This window comes from Sorex fumeus, unplaced genomic scaffold (genome assembly GCF_029834395.1).
Source record: "Sorex fumeus unplaced genomic scaffold, SorFum_2.1 ptg000003l, whole genome shotgun sequence".
NCBI classification, from domain to species: Eukaryota; Metazoa; Chordata; class Mammalia; order Eulipotyphla; family Soricidae; genus Sorex; species Sorex fumeus.
In genome coordinates this window covers 22687140-22692723 of record NW_026606060.1, presented here as the reverse complement: position 1 = coordinate 22692723, position 5584 = coordinate 22687140, and the positions used below count along the sequence as shown (strand labels likewise).

The window sequence follows — 5584 nt, the reverse complement described above, 5'->3', positions numbered from 1 at the left end:
GGTGGGCTGTGGGGGAAACTCCAGAGAGGTGCTCAGGGTTGCTAGACTCCCTCTTGGTGATTCTCAGCTAATCTGAAGATGGCTCAGTGTGAGGGCTTGAGGATGCACATTGCTTGAGGGGCTAGGGATTACTCTAGAGTTACTCTAGTGGTACTTGGGCCCTCCAGAGATAACCTATGATGCTCAGGAGTCTCCACAACAATACCAAATGTTGATTGGTTGACCATGTAAATTACGCGAGGGATGAAACTGGGGTCACTAGTGTGTAAGGCATGTGACTTAACCCCTATGCTATTTCCCAGACTCCCGGGGGCTTTTTCTCACTGATGGTTCTGGGAGCTCTGGAGAGTTTTTTTTTCCCCCTCAGGAGTAAGGAAAGGACTAATACTTTTGGTTTAGTAACAGGAGATGGAGAATGATTGCGTTTGCTTTCCCTCCACTCCCCTCCCCTCCCCTCTACTCCCTTCCTCTCCTCTCCCCTCTCCTCCCCTTCCCTCCCCTCCCTTCCCCTCTCCTCCCCTCCTCTCTCTCTCTCTCTCTCTCTCTCTCTCTCTCTCTCTCTCTCTCTCTCTCTCTCTCTATTTTTTCCCAGCTGACTGTTTGTTTTTGTTTTTAGGTCACAGCCCAGTAGGTTCAGAAGTGACTCCAGGAGGTGGTGATGGGATGGGTGGTGGAGGGATTTGGGGGAGGTGGAACATAAGCAGTGCCTGGGATCTAATCCGGGTCCTCTACGGTGCAAGGCAAGTGACTACACGCCCTGCAGTACTGTCTCCCCAGCTTTTCATCAGCTGCCTTTTCTGCCTTTTCCTTTTATCTTTGTCTTCAGTTTGCATTTGTTGTTCAGTGTTTTATTCCTTTAGTTCTGCTTCTAGGAAAGCAGCAGGGAAACCAGAGACAATTTCTTGTGCACTTAAGAGCAGGAGTCACAGTTCTCCCTATAAGTCTTCTATTATTAGTCTCATTTCAAATCCCAATCAGATTAATTTGCATTATTTTGGAGTCTGGATTCTTTATATAATAGTCAATTGAATAAAACTCAATCACAACATCACCATGCAACCCAAGGATTTCCTTTATGTCCTTATCCAAGACTGTTGTACTCTCCACCTTTACCCTGCTCATGTCCCCCATCTCCCCCAGATATTACGCAGGTCAGTTGGCGTTGGGAGTGTCTTTGTGACCATTCCATTCTGACTTGTTTCCTCAGAGCTGTTTCCCTGTTTCCTCAGACACTTGCTCATCTCAGCTTCTCTGACCTCGGGACTCAGCTTCTGCTGAAACTGGGGCTGAGTCAGGGATGAGAGGATGGTGAAGGAGGGATAGGCTTATTCCAGTTGTCATCTTTTAGTGACGTCACCACTGCTTCCGGAAATACCGTTTCTGAGAAACCGTTTGCGCTCTTTGCAAGAAATGTTCCTTTCCCACCATCACGCTCCAGCTCTGCCATTGCATAACCCATTAATTTTACTCCTGAAAAACGAAACATTAGTAGAATTTTATAAAACTTCCCAACTCTGTCTTTCCACTTCTTTCTCTGTTTGACATTAGGTGTATAGGTTCAAAATGTTAGCTGCTGATCTCTGCAACCCAACCTTCAAAAAATAACTCTTAATCATCCTCTTTTTTGAACTTCTTTTGCTATTGAAAGATTTTAATTCTCAGAAAAACCAGGCTGAGAGACTGTACAGTGGACAAGTCACCTATCTTGCATGTGGCCAATTCATATTTCTATCCCTAATGCCCCATATGGTCTCTTGAGTCCTGCCTGGAGTGATCCATGAGCTCAGAGTCAGGAGTAAGCCCTGAGCACTATTGGGTGTGGTCCCCAAACCATAAATAAAAAAAAATAAATATAATCAAGTTTCTAGTTATGAGCAAAGAAGTGGCAATGTGGAGATTTATTGCTTTTGCTATGTTTCTCCCTTTTTAAGATATTTTAAATTGTGATTATTTAAAGATATTTGTAATAAAACGAGCAGTTACAAATGTTAGTGGGATTACATTACACTGAGGTTCGTTGGCTCTCACTCTCACAGCTGCAAGTGTTCCCTCCTACATGTTATTAATTTAGAGGTAATCAGGTTTGCCTTTGCAGCTGTGCGGCATATGTTTTCCTAAAACAGTCATGGCCATGGGCACCAGAACAATTAAGACTGGAAAAAAAATGTCAGCTCCCCACTTCTCTGATGAATTGATAACATTTTCCTTAAATCCTTATATTTGTATAGTTTTATACTTAAAGAAGGGAGAGCAAATATTTTTTTGAGTCCTTCTTCTGAATCAAAGCCTTTTGTAAATAAAAATTCAAACATCACCACATTTAGGTAACCATCTTGATTTGGGGAGGTGTCATTTGCTGCTAAGGGTTTACTCCTAGCTATGTGCTCAGGGGTCACACTTGGCAGTGCTTGGGGGATCATATGGGATGCCAGGGATCAAATCCAGGCTGGCTGCATGCAAGGCAAGTGCCCTACCTGCAGTACTATCTCTCTGACCCTTGATTTAAAAAAATAAAATCTAATTTTATTAGAGGAGATAAAGGCTATGATCTGAAGCGTTTCATGGGAGGCAGAATATGAAGTCAAGCCCTATAGAAGCCCCATACACCCTGATTATACCATTACATCTGGGGAAAGCTTATTAGAGGTTGCTGCTTGGAAATTTCTAATGCTTTTTTTCTTATTTCAATTGAATTATAAATCATTCTTAGGTTACTCTGACAGAAAAGCTCTTGTTGCTGTAATCTGATTTCTGACTCAAACATAAGAAACTGCTTTCCTTTTTGGATAACTGTAGAATTGAGAGGATTATAGATTCCTTTGATGTAGCTTTTAACTGAATTGTGTGTCTATATGATAGCTAAACCAGGAACAAGGCTTGCCTCAAAAAGTCCTGAAATGCAGGATACTTTCTTGGTGATGTTTCAACATCCCTATTGCTTTCTTTGTTTTGTACAACTTATTCATTCTCTTGCATCAAAGAATATTAATGCAAATAAAATTCACCTGAACAGTTATCTAGTTAAATTAATCCCTGTATTAAGTAGTGTTCATTCAGTAAATACATCATTCTACTTATTTGGAATTTTCAACATTTTGTTAACTTTCATTACCTTTCTGAATATTTGGAAGTATCCTGAGGTGCTACAAGATGATGTCATTCAGAGGTGAGAAGAAACTTTAAAACACTTTATCTAGTCCTTTTCCTGTGTACATTTAATTGCTATATTTGTATCAGAAATAGCCAGAATAGATAGTAGGACTAATGAGTAGGCAGATTTTAGTTTGAGTTGGTTAATACAAGTTAATGGTTGTTTTCCTGATGACCCAGATGGTTTTACACTGTCTTAGACAATATCTAGTTTGGATGATAAATAAAAAAGAAATAGTTTGATTAGGGTTAGGTAAGGTTCTCAAGCTAAGACAAACATTTTATCTTTGTTTTTGGGCCACACCTTGAGATGCTCAGGGCTAACTCCTAGCTCTGTCCTCAGGATCACGCCTGGTTGGGGGGCGGGGGTCTTGTTGGATGATACAGGATGCTGGTGATTCAAACCTGGTCAACTGCATGCAAATCAAATGCCCTATCAACTATATTATCTCTCTGGTCCCAAACTCCTCAGACTCATTTAGTAGTGCTTTCAGGGGTATTAATACAATGCTAACATGTCTTCCAAAGAAAAGCATATTATAACACATTCGCAACACCCCTCTGGCTTAGTCTGATTTTTGTTTGTTTATTTGGTTTTGGAGGACCCACACCTATTGGTACTCAAGGTTTATTCTTGGCTGTGCTCAGGGATCACTCTTGGCAGTCTTGGGCTTGGAAAACTGTATAGGTTGCTGAGGATCAAACCCAGGTTGGCAATGAACAAGGCAAGTGCTCTACCTGCTGTACTATGCTTCTTATTTCTTAGACAGATTTTTTGTTTGTTTGTTTTGGGGCCTGGGCTCAGGGCTTACCCCTGACTTGGTATTTAGACTACTCCTGGTGATATTGGGGGGCTGTATGAGGTACTGGGGATTGAATCTGGGTCAGTTATGTGCTAGACAAGTGCTTTACCCACTGTTCTATCTCTCTGGCCCTTTAGTCAGATCTTAAAAATATGAAATACAGACTTTGAAGCCCAATAGATTTAGGATTAAATACCAGGACTATTGCTATCTAAGTGGAAATGGTATTTAATATGAATAGCCTCCTTTAAAAAATAAACATAATAACAAGTAACTTGCAGAAGTGTTGTAAGAAAGACAACATGTTGTTTGATACTTATTTTATGTTTAATAGTTGCTATGATCATTATTTCATTTGTTGTCATTGTTATCATATTTCCTCGAGTTAAGAGAGCTTTTCCGTTTATGATGGATTACCTCACTCCTCCAAGGACAAATACTATGGACATATACGCAGTTTCTGTTCACTTAGTCTTATGTGACTTAATGTTTAACCATAGTTTTTTCACTGGGATTGTTTCCCTGAGCTTCTGGTACTCTAATTATTCTAATGTTGTTCCTCTTGCAATCATCTCCTAGGACTTTGATTCGCTCTAGAGATATTTTGAGGTCTCTTGCCATTGTTTGTTGTTGTCTGTTGGCTTGGTGCAGCTGATCTTCCAGCTCACTGATTCTGTCTTCAGCTGTGGTCATTCTACTGTTGAGGGCACAGACTGAGTTTTTTTTATTTCATCTACGGAATCTTTTATTCGTGACATTCCTGTGCGTAGCTTTCCAATTTCTGCTCTAATTTCTTCCCGTAATTTCTCGATTGTTTCTCTCATGTTACTGGATATCTGTCTGTTTCATTGAGTTCATTGAACATCTTCATTACTTCATATCTGAATTCTTTCTCAGCGAGGTCCTTTAGGTGAGTAGCACCTACTGAGGCTTCTGGAATCTTTTTATCATCTTCCCCATGTGGTGGGGATTTGTGTTGTTTCTTCACGTTGGTGTGTACGCATGGGAACTGAGATGGTAAACTGGATTTCCTGGTATGAGTAAACTACCTGTGGCCACATGAGTGGCCTCCCATATAAAATTAGGCATGCCCACTTAAAAATATGGAACACTTCACAAATTTGCGTGTGATCCCTGCGCAGGGGCCATGCTAATCTTCTCTGTATCATTCCAATTTTAGTATATGTGCTGCCGAAGTGCACACTTATGTGACTTAATGTTAGCTGACTCTTTTCTTATCTATAAAGTGAACTTGTTGAAAATTTGCTTCTCATTTTAGAACTGGCTCCCTCCTTGCAGGATTCCTGGTGGCAACTTCAGTGTTTTCCCTTTCCTTTACTGTTTGCCAGTTGCTAGTTGTCTGGTGATTTCAAGAGAGGGTGAACTCTGTTGAAATAATTCCAGGAATGCAGCACACCCAAGGAACAAGACAGTCAAGGAGTGTGCTTCACCTGTGCCCTTGTTTTGTCACTCTGAGTGTTGTCAGCTTCCAGTAGCTTAGATATTTGAGTTAGTGAGTCAGGATATTTGAAGAAAGTGTGAAATTTAAGTATGACTCATTTGAACCAATGTGTGAGATAGTTGCTTAATGTTTTATTGGGAACTCACAATGTGAGCTTCTGTGAACCTCA

The 5584-nt window shown here is 40.7% G+C and overlaps 1 non-coding gene across 1 annotated transcript; it reads right to left on the bottom strand.

The window, feature by feature from the left end:
- Positions 1-5050: 5050 nt before the first annotated feature.
- Positions 5051-5155, bottom strand: LOC130029646 (U6 spliceosomal RNA). The gene has a single exon (XR_008793385.1). It is a non-coding gene; the product is annotated as a U6 spliceosomal RNA (small nuclear RNA).
- Between the last annotated feature and the right edge of the window lie 429 nt (positions 5156-5584).